The 17,445-nt window shown below is 48.2% G+C and overlaps 1 protein-coding gene across 1 annotated transcript in view; it reads left to right on the top strand.

Annotated features, from left to right (window-relative positions):
* Positions 1-2,408: 2,408 nt before the first annotated feature.
* plppr1 (phospholipid phosphatase related 1) overlaps positions 2,409-17,445 on the top strand; it is a 47,202-nt gene continuing 32,165 nt past the window's right edge. Inside the window, exon 1 of the mRNA XM_072714327.1 lies at positions 2,409-2,528. The gene's annotated coding sequence lies outside the window, so the exon portion shown is untranslated. The remainder of the gene's footprint in view (positions 2,529-17,445) is intronic.

The raw sequence follows: 17,445 nt of genomic DNA, 5'->3' as shown, positions 1-17,445 counted from the left end.
TGCGGAAATGTAACTGGCAAACGTTTGCTTAATTCAGGATGGAGTTGTATTAGGTAGGGAATGACAACTGACTAAATGCTTAGAGTAAAAATCCCATGCGGATGGTGGCCGGAATTTGTTAACAAAGGTACTTGAGTTGATTTGCTTTGATGAAACGTGGATGTATAAGTAGGACAAAGTTATAAAGTAAAATGATAAATTGGCCTAGAGAAAGAAGGGTTAGGCCCAGTGATCAGTTCATGTGAATTTATTTTAGATTAAGCGGCTCAAACTTGATGGCCACCAGGTGGCAGTGTGACCCGTGTAGTTACTGTCAGGATAGTTAAAATCGCTATTGGCGCTGTCAGTGTAAAAAATACAACTCATCATCGCTTCGTTATTTTGCTGGTTTAGAGCTTTTAAACCGTTCTTTTAATTATAGTTTTGATTTCAATTTAATATTCGAACATTTAGCCTTCTAAAGATAAATCGCATGGTCTTACAGGTAAATCACATTGCACTGTCAAATAATAAAAAAGAAGAATTGTTAAAGGCAGCGGTAAAGGGAGAAGTATTGTGTATAAAAGGCAGCGCCGTGCTGGTATTACAGATACCAACTGCGCTGTCGTCAGGCTACTTTTCTTAAAACAAAATACAAATGGGTACATAGACCTACATACATTTGGTCACAGTGAGATTCAAATATGTCACCAAGTCGACGGTTTATGGGAATTGCCATTATTTCGATATATGTCACTATAAAATGGACCAAGGGGGTAAGTTTGGTTTCAGCACTGGTAGGGTACCAAATCAACCCAGAACCCACTCCCCGAACACGCAGCACTCCCACAATATCGGTATGGATATGTCCTTACGGTCCATACCCAAATCTACACCCTTGTGATGGAAATAAACCGGACTATAACTGGATTCAGTTTTTCATACTATTATTTAGACAACTGGCTGGTTGCGACTGTAGTGTAGATTACGGCGCGTTACATTATGCACACGCCGTATTCAGTGTAAATATGGATAAAGAGCAGACTGACTAATAATGATAACGAAATAAATTTGCGTTACAGTATGTTGCAGGATTAAAAGCATCGCCTCCATGATCAACGTGAAATGGCAGTGCGCGACAGCCACGTGCAGGGACACGCCGGAGCCCATTCCTACACACGCACAGCGCTGCATTGAGTCAGGCTCGGCGCCTCCAAGGCTGGCCGCACAAAACGACAAAGGCTGCCGCTGTCATGGGCGCTGCACCGTCAGCTGTGACCCCGCTGACCCGACCATCTTTTAAAAAAAGCAAAGCCGGGTGTTTTAATGCTGCTGCCGTGCCGCGTGTGAGTGCAGGAACAAGGCCGACTCCCCGGAGACCCCGATGGCCGCTCACCAGCAACCGTCGCCATGACGACGGAGATGGAGATCCCACCGAAAGGAGTGCTATTAAACGGGTGGAGGGGGCTGTATGCGCTGCGTGACACTGAGCAAGGCGGTGCCTGTACACACAGACATCTATACACACACACGCAGACATCTATACACACACACACAGACATCTATACACACACACGCAGACATCTGTACACACACACAGACACACAGAGACATCTATACACACACACTGGCACACACATACATCTATACACATGCACAGACAGACACAGACATCTATACATACGCACACTGACACACACAGACATCTATACACACACACTGACATGCACGCACACAGAGACACAGCCTTACACACACCACCTTACTCTAAAAGTGCGATCGTTCTTAATTAATAGGTACTGCGGAGAAATTGTACAGAAAATGGATCGATGGATGTATGGATGGGGAGACATTGTAATGTTTCTTGCGTACTCTCTCAGTCATACACAGGTTAAATCCGTGTTATTACGGTTAGGGGCCATTCGTTAAACTGCAAAACCGAAAAGTCAAAATGATCAGCATCCGATTGCGCCAGGAATAGTTTTACATCCATTTGAAGCGAAGTGTTCACTGTACATTTAAAGCGAACTGAAAAACAATGTCAGCTCTCTATGTGTTGCTGAGTGTTATTATCAACATGTAAGCTTTTTTAGACATACGCTGTTGGCAGTTAGTCTCCGGAGATCGACGCCGCCTCTTCCCCGCGGTGGACCATTGAGTGACATGAGAGTTTAACGCTGAGGAGGATCTGATTTACCATGATGACATGCTCGTGTCTGACTTATTGGGAAAGCGAACCGACAGCCTGACTCATCAGAAATGCCCATATTGATGGTCGATCGTCAATAAGCGGGTAAGTGGGTGTGTCCCAAGGTTAGGCTCGTCCTATTAGGACACGGAAAGCCCCCCTCCCTCCAATCGGGAACTCGTATTTGCAATTAAGTATTTGAACTCAGCCTAAGTCATCTTAAAAGGTGTGTGTACATGGAAATACACCTGCTTTGGGTCCAGGTCACCGCTGCCTAAAAATCCCACGTGGTATACGAAAAGGTTTATTGTGTCCCTCTCTCTCTCGGTGGGCAGGTTGGTCCACTGGTCTGTGAAATCTGGTAAGTAAAGTCAGTTAAGTCTGTTTAGAGAGCTGTTGTGCACAAGTGCGCAAACCTTGAAGTTAAATTAGTAATAATACTGACTAGAGGTCGCTGCAGAGAGCCCTTGGGCTTTCGGTTGTCTGCGTATGTCTCCATGCTTTTGGAGCATGATTTTATTGTGATGTTACTTGCAGTAATACCCCTGAGCTCTGAATGAAATCATTAAATCACAAATGCATTTACTGTGCGGACCGCTGTGCGTTGTAATCGGATAATGATGCTTTGCGCCCTACATTAGTAACAATACTGCTGAAGCTGAAGACAAGATTCTCAGTTTGCGTTGCTGTTAGTTTCTTAAATGCACTTGTCTGCGCAAACATTAAACATAAGTTGGCCTAGCTTGCAGCTATTAATTACTGGGATGACTTGTAAACATTTGACTTTCCCTTTACCTATCTACATTTAGCTGTGTTTTGCTGCCCCACCCCTACAGAATTAGGCACAAGCTGTTTTACGGTGAAGGCAATGACGTTGATTAGTGTAGGGTAAGTGGCCGCACCGCCCCCCCACCGCCTTCTGCAAACGCTGTAAACCGCCCCTCGTGTGAGTTTAGTATGACACTATTCTTTCCACATACACATAAGGCAGCTCAGAAATGACGGTTAGACAGTTATATACATTAGAGATCTTCATATTAATATGCCGGATTTGACATGAGAGCCACATGTACGTGGGTTTATAATGCCGGAATAATTCATTCACCGGTAATTATAGACCGTCTGGTCTTTTGTCAACAGCGCGTTAATAGCGTTTACGTTGTATTAAGTGGTTAAGATACATTTCCCTTGGGCTGCCGCATGAAGTTCTTGGCTGTTACTGAAAGTCCCTGGTCTGCCTAAGAAATCATAGGAGCTTTAATGAAGCTGCTGGGAAAGTGTGTTGGTAATTTTTGGTGAAATTTCTTGAATGATAAATGGCACACCTTCACTACCTTGCGCTGGTCTTTAACACATGTTTATCGCTGGTCCCCCCCTGCCCCACCCCCTCCGATCATTGTCAGTTTGGCACCCTGTGGCCACACGACCCCCCCCCCCCCCCCCCCCCCCAGCCAGTGGTCACATGATTAGGGTGTGCCTCAGGGTGCCCCCTGACCTTCACGGTCCCCTGGTACTAATTAGGAGTGAGAAATGATGCTTGTGGATAAAGGTGCAATTGACCCCCCCCCCCCCGTCCCACTGCCGTTCCCCCTCTTGTCTGACCTGTCTGGAAAGAGGATGGCGTGCCTAGGATGGAGGGTCGGTAGCCATGGTCATTTGTAGCAGGATGTCTGCTCAGGATGGCGCTTCATTCCCACCAGTGATCTAGAGCTTGTTACTAATGCTCTCTATAATTGTGCCCATTAAGGGGCCTGGGGGGGCTTTTATTTTATGGAACAAAATCAAATGGCCAAGATCACATTGTTTGCTCCAGTTTCGAAAACCTTGTTATTGCTGTCAAGGAATTTGGAGAACAAACCGTGCAGCACTGGGTCTGTCTGACCGGATGGTGGCGCCGCGTCCGGGTGTTAATGAATTATAGCATGCTGAAAAGCCGACTTTCTACACAGCACCGTCTTTTTGCAGGTTTCATCTCCAATGCTGTCATGCTCCTGTCCTGAGGAGATAATGGATGGGTAAATGACGGTGGTATGACCGGCGGGAAAATGAACCCGGCGTGTCGCGCAATGAAAGTGTACTGCTCTCATAAATCAGGGGGGGCTCTGTTATTGTCTCCAGCAGGGTCTGAGTGCCACCCCCATCTAATTTTCAGTTCTTTCCTATAGCTGGATGTGCAGTTTGACGTCGCTGGTCTGGCTGTTTTTTGAATGTCGTGTCTAATCCTTGTAAAGGCTTCACTATTAATGCCTCAAGGTTCCTGTGCAAAAATTAGCTGTTGGTCATGTATATTTAGCTTGCAGTGCTAGAGACATACTGATGTGAGTGAACCTATTTTATTTAATTTTATTTTTCTGTAACGGGCAACTGTACCCAGAGTAATTAATAATGAAAGTGTCTTAGCTACTTTCAAGTACAGTAATGCTAAACACTAATATGTGATTATATGCATTTACAAATTACACATCCTTCATTGTAAGTGGGGTCTGTTGTCTAATTGGCTTTTTGTCATGTGACCTTTCTTGCAGTCGTTCTTGCGGAGATTTTCTTCCGTACGTTATGTGTAAAGCTCAGAGTATTATAAGGGACGGGTGGCAAGCCTAGCTCAGACATCTGTTTTATTAAAATGCACAGGGGAAGCCAGGGAAAGATTAATGTGATTATTTGTGCGCCATCAGCTGGACAAAATAATCAATTCGGTGTGAAGATTATTGATGTTCTCTCTCATGTGCTTGAATCGTGATACCTGGGATTTTATGGCGTCTCCTCAGTCCATGCGCACGGCTGCAGCGCTCGGTGTTCAGGCTGCATCCGCCGAAACCGCGTATCTCGCGCTGCTGGAAGCGCTCGCTCGCATCGCGCGTATAATCCTCCTCGGTAATTTGCACGCGATCCTTCCAGACCCTCAGGAATTAGACTCTCAGGTTAAACAATGGTTTTCGCATGCACGATGAAAAATGACACCGTCGAACCTCTGCCACGTGATTGGCTTGTTGTTCCCTCGCTCCTCATTAAAATTAATGTATTTAAATTTAATGCGTAAAACCAGCAATGAAGAAGCAGACATGACGGCTATTTTTCTGTTGGCAGTCAGTAATAGTTTTCCTTTAACACAAGCCAGTTACGCATGTATCAGTAATTAAGTTAATTCATGTTAATTGATTGTTTTTGTGTGGGTGTGTATATAATATTTCTTAGAATATTTAGTAATAAATGGATAAAAGAGAGATTTCTGTATTAATGTGATCATTCCTGTAGCGGGCGGCCGTTGTGTGAATCTGGTTTCCTTCCCTGGTGCATCTGTGATTTCTTAGTTGTATTTAAATTTTTTTTTTTGTTGTAAATTGTCAGTTGCCTTGTGCGACCCTGCAGCTCTGGGTCTATTACTTGCCAATGATTCTGTGAGTGCGGCCAGGTCAGGTGATTTGTGCTGATTCGTGCAACATTCATCAAGCGGAGCCAGGGAAACCTGGGACCGAGGCCACGGCCCTTGTGAGCCCCGCAAAGCGCTGCCACATCTTTGTTCACACGGAGCCCATCCCAGGCGAGGCCATCGTCGTCTTTCAAGCCCGTCTTGACGGCGTCTCTCAAAGCCGGGAGACTCGCACTTACTTGGCCAGCTGGGAGGACTCTGAGGCCTCTGAAAATCTCATTTTGGAGCAGGACCGCAAGGGTCAATCAATCCGTGGGCATGAGCACAAACGTCACCCGCCATGTTGGATTTTTCAGACATGACGTTGTGTTACTCAGCCGATGTCGGAGTAACTTAAAGCTTAAATGACAGTAAGGGACACCAGCAGTGGCTTCACTGACACGTCTGAGTGTAAGATTATGATGTGATGTGAAGTAGAAAAGCCCTACAGATAAACCCATATGCTTTGGGGTCAACCAGAGCACACGTTCAGTGAAGAAGGAGTAATTATTCAGCTGTTTGTTTCTTGTTAGTGAGGAGACTGCTGGAGGACTTCATACGTAATTTTACATCCCATCTCTGCCGCTGCTTTCTTCCCGGCTGATGAGGAGTGTATTTAATTACGTTTCACTCCAACTTCCCAGGAAAGGTCAGGAGAAATTGCTCCGTTGACAAACACCGATTGGAAGGGCTGCACTTAATTAGCTTTGTTTGGGGGGTGGGGCAAGGGTTTGAAAAACACAATGTATCACATGGATAGCTGGGCCTTTGTTGTCCCTTCATGAAATCTTCTCGCATGACGTCCTACTCTAACATGGTGTGTGAAATTGTCTGCCACATTTTGTAGGAGAGAAATAAATATTGCAGTGTGGACTATTCTCTTGTCATTAGAGGTTTAAAACCATTCGCCGTCCCGAGTCGTCTTGTTTGACAGCGGGCCCAAAGGTGGCATTCCAGGGGAGTCTTCATCAGCCAGGCCTCGCTGTACCAACGACCTGTGCCCTTAGAAATAAATAACCATCATAAATTCCATACGTGCTCAGCGGTACGAATCTTCTGCTTCTTGCAGCTTTACTGCGATATATGGTGCGCAAATAATGCGTCGACATGCACCGATGAGCAGCCAGCTGGGGGTGACCTGTGCAACGGTCTGATAATGTCGCAGCCTTCAGAAATGTGCTTAAATCTCCAGTGTTGTGGAAAAGTGATGCTCCCAGAGTGTGTGACCCAGCCCCCAATTCCAGAAGTCAGTCATGAAAGCAGTTCAATCACCTGCTACTTAGTTTAATCTTATTTTTATTCTTCCTTGTGTGTATAAGATGCTGTCCTCAGTTGACACTAGCCCTCGTTATGTTGCTTAAACCCTCTTCCTGGCTGTTACAGCCCCCTTGAGAGGTTTTACCTGGGGTGTCTTACAGTGCTACAGAAGCGGCCTGTGCTATCCTCCATTAAAGCTGTCAATACTTACTACTTACTGGAGCTCCTGTCCTCAGTAGGCTGAAGAACCAGGACTCATACAGGCTGTTTGTTCTTATTGGACGGGCTCAGGGTTTGGGGGGGGGGGGGGGGTGCTGACGGCCTCCAAATCCCCCCCCCCCCCCACCTCCAGCTGTTGCAGACATTCACAGCAGATGCTAGGCCTGCCTGAGGCTCTCAGTGGTAGTGCTCTTTATCCAGTCGCTGATGGACCCCAGCCCTTGCCACTGCGGTCAGATTAACACTGTTAATAAACTCACTGCCTACCCCCCCCCCACACTGCTAGGAGTCCATGCTCACAGCTTCCCCATCAAATCTTCCTTTAACTTCCACTACCGTTATTGCGACATCACTATAGTGATGGCCGGTGTGATTCCTTTGTGTTTTTTTTCCTTTTCCTGAATGATTGTTCCTGACTGATGGGAGACGGGTCAGGGGGTGGCCCTCTACGGAGAGGAACATCGCTCTCTCAGCTGAAAAGGCTGCTGGGTAACAGAATGCGCAAGGAATCTAACAGGAAGTGAATAATTGATGTGCAGGACCACCACTCCCTGCATTATTTAGCATCACAGCAGCTGCTTGCAGTTATGGCAACATTTGCACTTACAGATTTCACACTTAATGGTGCGACAGCAGCACCTTGGGCTGTATTCAAACTAGTAACCTTCTGGTCAGATGGAGAGATTCTTTACTGCCTCCCTGCTGTCTTTGTCATTTACAGGACCTACAGTGGGATGGTCTGCTTTGGTGCTGCCTGGTAGCTTGTGTTTGGTATTGCGCCCCCTGCTGGTGTGAAATGAAATCCCTGACAGGGCATCCGCCTGACCTGTTGACCTAACATCTGTGAGACTCTCAGGACGTGGGTCCCTACCTGGTCTCACAAAGCACGTCTTTATTCTATCACATCAGTACATTGATTTTTGAACGCATCTACTGAACAATCCCAGTAGCATGGTGCATCCATATCAGTCACAAGTCCTGCGAAAGAACAGTGTGAACGCAAGTAGGCTGTGGAGCTAAAGTTAACCTGCATAGGGTCCTTGCAGGGGCAATGGGATTATGAGATAATAGATGGCTAGATGAAGAGAGGCTGCAGTTTTTTCATGCTGTACTGCAAATCTCTGAGCAAGACACACCCACTCGCAGAGACGCGTCTCTAAAGCACAGTAGCTGCTGCATCATCGACGCGGTCGGCTATCGTCTCTCTGGACGCGTCCTTCTGGCTTCATGATCAAACAAAAACATTTGGTGGGAGGGTCATAAGGAGATGTCCGCCCCAATCCGCAATCTCGTTTCTCTGGCTGATTAGCAAGCGGCCGCCTCGCTTTCCCCAAATATCACGTGCGTGTGTTCAGAGCAGACGGTAGTAATGAACGTGGGATGGCTCTGTGTGTACGTACACATCTTCGCTCTGCTGCCTGAGCAGGTTGACAACGCCCCCCCCCCCATCTGGACGTCATTAAAAGGGACACAGATGGAGGGTTTGTGGGGGCAGGAATCTGTGAGCGGTGGGGCTGTGCCGGTTGTTCCCCCCCCCCATTCCCCTCGATGGCAAGTCACCGGCTAAAGCGGGCCCTACTGCCGTCAGTTACCCTGTCATAGTGCCGCATCCCTCCATCTGATTCTAGCATCGTAAGGTTTCATTAACGCTCTGGATGCGCGAGTCACAGGCTGTCCTGGAATGACCGGAAGGTTCTCTAGGAAGAGGTTACTCTATCAAAGCTGACAGCATTTTTATGCTGACACTCAGCAGGTTCAGCGCTCATGTTGGGATTTCATTTTTATTTGATTTTTTTTCTGTATTCCGGAACGCTTCTGTGTGCGACACTAAGGCTCTGTGGAGAGCAGAGGATCGCTGCCCCGCGACAGGGCTGCTGGTAACAAGGCGGCTCAGGAGCTGGCATTTCTGTACCAGAGGGTTGCATGTTTTAGGCCCATAAAGGATCTGGCCACTCCACCGCTAATAACCGAATTAACCCGCTCGCCCACCCCCTCCAGACAGTAAATGCGAGAGATGTCGAGTTACGTAAGCTGGCGGGACGAGACTGTCTGTCACACAAGTGAGAAAAATACAGTTAGAAAGGGACTTAAGTAGATGCTGTCAGAATGGAAGTGTGTCCTGTGGTGAGTCAGAGCATCAGCCGAAACGCAGGGAGGCGGAAGCTAACGCTGGCCAAACATTACCGGCCCGCAAGCAGCGCACTCTCCGGTGGAGTTTCATTAAACCTGTATTTGGTATTTGCTTTTATGAGGGCGTAGCCTCCAAAGCTAAAGCCTTCATTCACCTGTCGGGGACTTAACAGTGTTAACCTCAACAGAGAGCATTTTAGGCCCACCCCCCAGTGGGGGGGGGGGTACCCCATGCTGCGCTTTGCTATAAATAATGTGTTTTATTTAAACAAAGCCCGTGTGGTGTGAGCCCCCCTTCGCCGTGTCATGCCGCACGCCACACAGTGCACTGATGCTTTCGTGCTGTCGTCAGTCAGGCAGGCCGATTCGCGCTTTTCTTCGGCTCTCGTTGTGTATGTTCGGTGCCTCGTACATAGCCGGTGACTGTGGTCTCTCCAAGCGCAGCCCCCCCCCCCAACCGTACGGGCGATATGCCCCTAGCAGATGGACTGTCAGGACACAAGGGCCTGTGCCCTCCCCCCCCCCCCCACCCAAAGGGTGCAGGGCGCTGGGTACCCCGTAGCCGCTCTAAAGCACTCAGCGGAGCGGGACAGATGGACTCGAGGTGGGTCAGCATCAGCAAAACTCGGAACCTTTCTGATCCGGCCCAGAAACACTTCGGTTCCATCCCGGCCGGTGCCAGGGCCCTTCGAGGAGGTCCGTGCTGGGTGGCAGAACCATTTGGTGTGACATCTTGAGTGACAAATCCGGCCCACTTCCTGACGTGGCGGCAGTGGTGCGGTCGGCTTGATGCGGCACGTTTTTCCGCCCCCGGCCCTTCCTGGTCGCTCCTACTGCCAGCCAGCTGAGTAGCGACTCTCCTTCCTCTAGACTTCAGATACCGTGTTGAGGCTGGATGTTAAGTACAGCAGCTTAGCACAGATGTGACGCTTCGAATTGCTGACTTTGACTTTGACTTTCGGCCATCTGTTCCTGATAAATCTTTGTCTGACTTTTTCCTCCCCAAGGAGCATCCCTCACACAGGAACACGGTCTCGATGGGGAAGCTGTTCCAGGTCAGTCTGATAACTGTCTCTCTGGGTCGGTGTGTTTGCTGAAACCATAATCAGCTCGATGAACTGATGAGAAATTCCATTACAAAACCTCACGTGCAGTGACATCACAGTAGTAAATTTCTCCTTTGAAATGACAGCCCCCTTTTTTTTCCTAAGGTGTTAAGCAATAAAATACCTCATTATTTATTGCTCTATATTCTCCTGAGATTTATTTTAAATGGCTTGTGAAGGACGTGTTCCTGTGCAGTCTGCTTTTTAACTGGCTCACGAAGACTCGCACCCTGCAATTCCAATTCGGTTTTTCTATTGGCCTCTGAAAACGTGCGCCCTTGTAATCTTATGCTTTTGATTGGCTTGTGAAGGCACGTTCCCTTACAACCTGTGTCTTGATTGGCTGGTGGTGGCACACTCCCATGTGATTTTTTTTTCTTGCCTGCTGGGATCCTCGGTCTCCTTGCTAATTATTGGCACGTTAGGATCCTGTTAAATCATCACCATGCTTTCGGAGTGACTGCAACAGGCTCCGCTTCAGGAATGGAAACGGTGTGACAAATTGGCCTGGCTCATCTTGCTCTGAGACCCCAATTAAAAACAAATTGATTCGTTTAGGCCTTTTTTTTTTTTTTCCACGTCAAAGTTTATTGAAAATGTTTTCGATGAGCACAATCGTGTCTGGACCTGGGTACTTGTTGCACGTGTTCATGCCCCCGTGCCCCCATGTGAATATGCATTGGTGCTCATGTATGTGTGTTATCTGATGTCTGACCACTCCCAGCCCTGTCTTACTGATACCTGGAAGCGAGGCCCTCAGCCTGGAGTCGCGCTTTAGCTCTGGCAGCACTGTGCTTCACATGCCGCTCAGGAAAGGGGGACATGCGTGTTTATCTGGCTGGGCGTAACCTCGGTCACGTGGACCAGCCTCCTGCACAGAACGGTGGCCAGACCCGCACGCCAGACGGACGCACGCTCTGCAGGAATTTACCCCCCCCACCACCCCACGCCGCTCTGTGCCACGTTCGCTCCTGTTTTTGGAAAAATGTTTTTCCCCCCCCGTGCTCAGATGCATCCATTTTGACGTTGCCATGGCTACCTCTTGAGCCTGGGTTATTTATAGCGGCTGTTAGCATTCGGTGCAGGCAGACATTTTTCTGTGGGGAACGGGGCTTCGGGAGGCACCAAACGGCACCAAGCGGGAGGCATAAATGAAGCTGCATCGACGTGGGTGACACCAACGGCAGTGGCGACGTCCTGAGGAAGCCTACGAGCTCTTCCTAATGGGGAGCTCAGAAATGAACACAATCCGTCAAAAATCCGAAACGCGCACACAAAGAGTGCCTGTTGGCTTATCAGCTCTCCCTGGAGTCACACACACACACACACACACACACACACACCTGTGCCAGAATAAACCTTACCCAGCATTTCTGTCCTGTAACAAACAACTACCTGTCCTATATGCAGTGTACACTTCCTGGATGTAATGAAATCTCAAAGCTGAGAGTGGAAAGTTAAGGATATTTTGGGTGTCCATAGACCTTCAGTACATCTCCTCCAAAATGGATAGAAATAATACAAAACCAAATCGCGCGTCTTAATTTGCTGCGATTGCGCCGTGTTCGGAGCGCTCTGTATAAACGGGCTAGTGTTTTATTCGCATGTCTCCGCGACGACAATCTAAGTGGGGAAACAGGAAGTCCGCTCTTCTGTCCGATCTCCTTCGGCAGCTTGCTCCAAAGGGCACAACTTGCCGGGCAGATCGCTTCCAGTGAGCACGCTGTCCACAGACGCGGTAACGGGGCTCATTTCTGCAATGCGACGCTGCTGCGGTCGCTGAGAGCACGAGACCTTTTCACCTCGTGGCTGCATTGGTGTGGAGGGCGGGGTACTGAAGAGAGCTATGATGGCATATTGTGGGAAATGATTCATCATTTTCTTAGGAGTCTTGCAGACTTTGTCCATCTGGTCTTTGGTACCTGTGTGCTGGTGATAAGTGACCTTGGTTTGGTCATGCTAGCGAAAGCAATCAGGCGGCGACCCTGTGACCCGACAGCCGAGCGGGTCACTTAGTGCCCAGAGCAGGAAGTCGAGGCGACCACCATCATCTTGCGTCACTGAAGTGGCCTCACTCTTCATTTGATTCGCCGCCTATTAAGAGATGGATGGAACACGTGATGTTCAAGCACCTTGCCCATTGTGGCAGGATATTTCAGCTCTATTCGCTTTTAAAATGGGTCAGACGCAGCGTTACACACTGAGCTGCGTCTGAGAGCCATTGAATTATTCATTCCGAAACCGAGGAAAAGGAAAGGAGGTGTCACTCCTTGCCTTCTCCCTTCTCCTCCTCCTCTCCCACACACCAGAACTGTGTCAGTAGACTGGCGTACCGACACGGATCGAAAGGACCAAGACCCCGAAGCACCGGACCTGGATAGGCTCCGGAAACTTCAATGTGCCGACTCCACCGGTTCCTGGGAGCGGGTGATGAGGGAAATGTGTGTCCCGCGGGAAGGAGAGCGTGAGCAGAGAAACTCGAGCGATTTATAATAATTTAGGCCCTTCACACTTGCTAAAAATAGCAGGAGAAGAATAGAGTGAGCTGAATGCTTTGGTCACGGTTCCCACAGTTACGGCTGGTGGAGCCTCCCCTCCCCCCCCCCCCCCACCCCCACCAAGAGCCAAAGACGGCGACGAGTTTGATTTAAAGCCACGGGTAGCGGCGGCCCTTCCCTACTGCCGTCTCCATGGAAACCCTTCAGCAAAGGGTCCGGGGGTGCTGGGTCGCCTCTGCTGAGGTGTACGTGAAATCTGACCCCCGAATCAATAGTGACTGTATCTGGAGGCTTCTCGCTGATGCTGGGCTGCATGTCCACCGTGCTGCGTGATTTCAGTGCCCCGCCTCCGTGGAAAACCACTCGGTGCAAAAAAAAATAAAATCCATGCATGTACCTTTTATGTAAACACAAAAACCCTGTAATGAAAATATGCATCATTGTTTTAAATATCTGCAGGCATGCAAACATGAATGTCAGCGATGCATTGTTGACTGCATCATAAGCGCAGGTATCTTTAGACCCTCAGTGATTTTTTATTTATTTTTTTTTTAATTTTGGCACATATATCAGGGAGACAGTTTCTTCCTCTGCAACAGGATACTCTGGCAGCTATCTGGACACAGTGTCACTGTTTTTATACCAGGGCAGTTTATCTCTGTGCATACAGCTGCTCGGAATGGTCATTTGGGCCCCTCGTGCAGAACGCCCCCTACAGGTCTGGAGAAGACACATAGACACTTAGGGCGATTGCCGTAATGCTTGATGCTGGACGTTTTACTTTCTCTTCTCACAGTAGATGTGCATCTCACAGGAATGTGTATCCGTATCCGTATCCGTGCGGCAGACCTAACTAGTAACCAGTTATTGTTTCTTTTGGGCGTGCACCTGATACAGAGGAGGCTTCTCTCCCAATCTGAGTATCCAATGGGAACTGAGGAGGCTAGTTTCCTGATCCAATTATCCGACGGATATAGAGATGGCCGTCTGCTCAGTTTACCTTGACAGAACAATGACACGCGAAGATGCACAATGATCTGTAAATCCCTGCAACTGAATGTCAAATTTATTTTCTTCTCAAAGAAAATGTAGCAGAACAGTAAGAAATGGGTTAGGGCTATTGTTGGGTTTAATATTTATATTGGGGCTTGGCATTAAAATCAGGCTTATGGTAAGGCTTTGATTTGTGTTTACGGTTAGCATTACCTAGTTAGGTTTGCTAGTGGGGGTACGGGTGACAGGGTTAGGGTTAGGGTTAGGGTTAGGGTTAGGGCTAAACTCAGTTTCGAAAAAGGCCCCAGTGGGTTACAATTACATCCAAATGCCTTTTGGCATGAATCTTAAGCTTTCACGTTGTCAGTGAATTTAGGGCCTATGCTGTTAATCTGCATTTTTCATTGCTGGATGTACAAAGGTTGTGCATGTACCTAGTGTAACACAGCCTATAGCTTTTCCCCTGCAGACGTCTAGGTGCTTTACGTGACATTAAACGCTTGAACAATAGCGAGCCCTGACACCCTCATTCGTCACTCTGCATCGCTCCTATAATTTAGTTTTTAGGTGCTGGAGGTATCAGTGGCCTGGTCTCCGTCACGCTACTCGGGAACGGCTGAACAGAGAGCGTCATCTGTTGCTAGGCAACATTATTATGCTGTATGTAAATGAGATGCAAACAGCTCCATATGCAAATGAAGTACTGCTCGAAGTGTCAATGGAATGTGATACCAAGCTTTAAAAAAAAAAAAAAAAAAAGATGCATGACGTCAAGCGCGCCGCTGTAAAATCTAGATGAAAAGGGAACAGTCTTCCAGGTGCTTGTGGTCTCTGTGGTAGTCTGCATAGCTTTTAAAAATAGACCATTCAGCGCGTTTCCTTTCTGTGTGATGAAAGGTGTACTTAAAAACCCATGTTTTTTCGTGTTTGAGAGTTGAAAATGCACGATCCTGCCGTTTCCTAATGAAAAAGCTCTTTAATCTGCATTGAGCTGTTTGGCTCTGTAAAGCGGGATCGAAACTGGCCAGTATCAATCGCGTCCCTTAGCAGTGGCTATGTTAAGCCTCTTCTGACTGCGCTCCGCACAGCCAGTGGACTGCGTGTGAATGGATTCCAAAGCGTTCCTCGTACGCAGAGCCCCCAGTGGGACTCGCCTCGGCCACGCTGCAGCCCTTACTTTTTGGCATGGAATCCTATTCCTCCCTAATCCTAGCTGTCCAGGAATTGAATCAGGATTCCCTGCAAGTCCTTGTGTATTTTGTGGATAGAAGGATGGTTACATCTGAGTAGTGAGTGGACATCTGAGTGAGCTTGGGAACGAGCCCCAAGGAGTCTTGTCACCTTGGCGATGATGCACGGGGCGTTTTACCTGGGGCACGTGGGACCCTCTCCTTGAAATCTCCCCCAGCTGCTGCTCTGTTGGTCTTGTTTTCATCTGCATAGCTGTTCTCATGGGTTTAAATAAAGCATCCACCCTGAAGCCTTCCAAACCCCCCGTCCCCCCCCCACATCTGATTTACTACAGTAATTATTCTGCGTTTCATTTCTCCTCCTCCTCCTCGGTGATGTTACACGGTGCAGGTATCCGTGGTCCTTATGCCACATGCCGCAGTGCAAAGACGATGTTAAAAAGGACGATGAGCCCGGGCACTGATGCTCACAGGGTCTATGAGCAGAACCTCGACACAAAACAGACAGACTAACGCCCACACGCTAGCAGACCTATAGGCAGTGCGGCTGCACTGGGGCCCACAGAAATGGGGGTGGGGAGGGCAAGAGGCCTTTCGGCCACCTTCGCAGGACAGATTAGGAGGCTATTGATCTGTTAGCTTAAATTACTCAAGCACAGTACATTGCAATATGAACTCTGCCAGAAACCAAACAAGTCAGTATCCCCTTCATCTGGCTCGCTTAGACTGTCCAATTTATTTATATATATATATATATATATATATATATATATATATATATATATATATATATATATATATATATATATATATATATATATATATATATATATATATATATATATATATATATATATATATATATTATTACTAGGCAAGGAGCCCCCACACAAAAGATCTTGCACTGGGGGCCCGTTAAAAGAATGTGGTCGTGCTTGTCAGGCACAGCCCCCACATGCCCTTTGCACTGACTCGCATGTACAGTAATGTAATACAGTCACTGCACAGACGGACTTATGGGCGATTTACTTGAGTTTTTATCAGGCTCCTCTTTGGGTGTGTCTAGTGGGGGGGGGGGACCTCTGCATGTCTGTCCTCCACTCCTGGGCAGGAGGGTTAAGTCTAATTTAATTTAGTCCACTGATGTGGAGTGTCGCTGGAGGGCATGGGGGGGGGGGGGCAGACAACATTCTAGTGAGAGTTGGCCATGTGTGCTGTTGATGATGAAGGATATGTGCCCCCAGTCCCCTTCTCTCGGAAGGCCGCAGTGAGAGTGTACGGCCCGCACCCGTGCCACCGCTCTCTCCTTTCTGTGCCAGATGGCTCAGAGAGACAGACGCTCACGACTTCGTCGTCAAATCCTGACCCTTGGGCCACGAGGAGGCGGCGGCCTAAGATCTCGGGGCACGGGGGCCGCCGTCGGGGACAGGACAGGGAAGAAGGGGACCTTTGCTGAAATGGGAAAAGTCTGGGATGACTGATTTTTAAATGAAACAAACTGGTAACGAATCTGACTGCCCAGCACATTCTTCATGGAGGTTCGGGCGGCCGGCGGTGGCGTCAAAAGTTTGGCTAATTGGGTGGTTTTTCTTTAGGAGTAGCAGGGTGCAGCACACGCAGCCGCTTTTGTGTGGAGGTTCCTAGGCCCCACCCCAAACTGTCACCCGCTGTCATCGAGCTGGCACCCTGGGAGAGATTTGTAAGAGTCACTATACATTTTAGTACAATGGCCTCTCCTCAATATTGGTGAAATGGGAGGAAATCATGCTGCCAGAGGCATGTTCACCAAACTGCTCTTGGATGGTTGGGAGAAGTTGTTCTCGGAGGATGTTTTGGTACCATTCTTTATTCATGGCTGTGTTCTTGGGCAAAATTGTGAGTGAGCCCACTCCCTTGGCTGAGAAGCAACCCCACGCATGAATGGTCTCAGGATGCTTTACTGTTGGCATGACACAGCACTGATGGTAGTGCTCACCTTTTCGTCTTTTTTCTGGATGCCCCAAACAATCGGAAAGGGGATTCATCAGAGAAAATGACTTTACTCCAGTCCTCAGCAGTCCAATCCCTGTACCTTCTGCAGAATATCAGTCTGTCCCTGATTTTCTTAGAGAGAAATGGCTTCTTTGCTGCCCTTCTTGACACCAGGCCATCCTCCAAAGGTCTTCAACTCACTGTGCGTGTAGATGCACTCACACCTGCCTGCTGCCATTCCTGAGCGAGCTCTGCACTGGTGGTGCCCCGATCCCGCAGCTGAATCAGCTTTAGGAGACGGTCCTGGTGCTTGCTGGTCTTTCTTGGGCGCCCTGAAGCCTTCTTCACAACAATTGAATCTCTCTCCTTGAAGTTCTTGAAGAATCCTATAAATGGTTAATTTAGGTGCAATCTTACTAGCAGCAATATCCTTGCTTTTTTCCTTTTTGTGCAAAGCAATGATGACTGCACATGTTTCCTTGCAGTTATCCATGGTTAACAGAGG

Source organism: Paramormyrops kingsleyae, chromosome 7 (assembly GCF_048594095.1).
Source record: "Paramormyrops kingsleyae isolate MSU_618 chromosome 7, PKINGS_0.4, whole genome shotgun sequence".
NCBI classification, from domain to species: Eukaryota; Metazoa; Chordata; class Actinopteri; order Osteoglossiformes; family Mormyridae; genus Paramormyrops; species Paramormyrops kingsleyae.
Note: the sequence above shows the minus strand (reverse complement) of the source record. Positions and strands in the feature narration are given on the sequence as shown.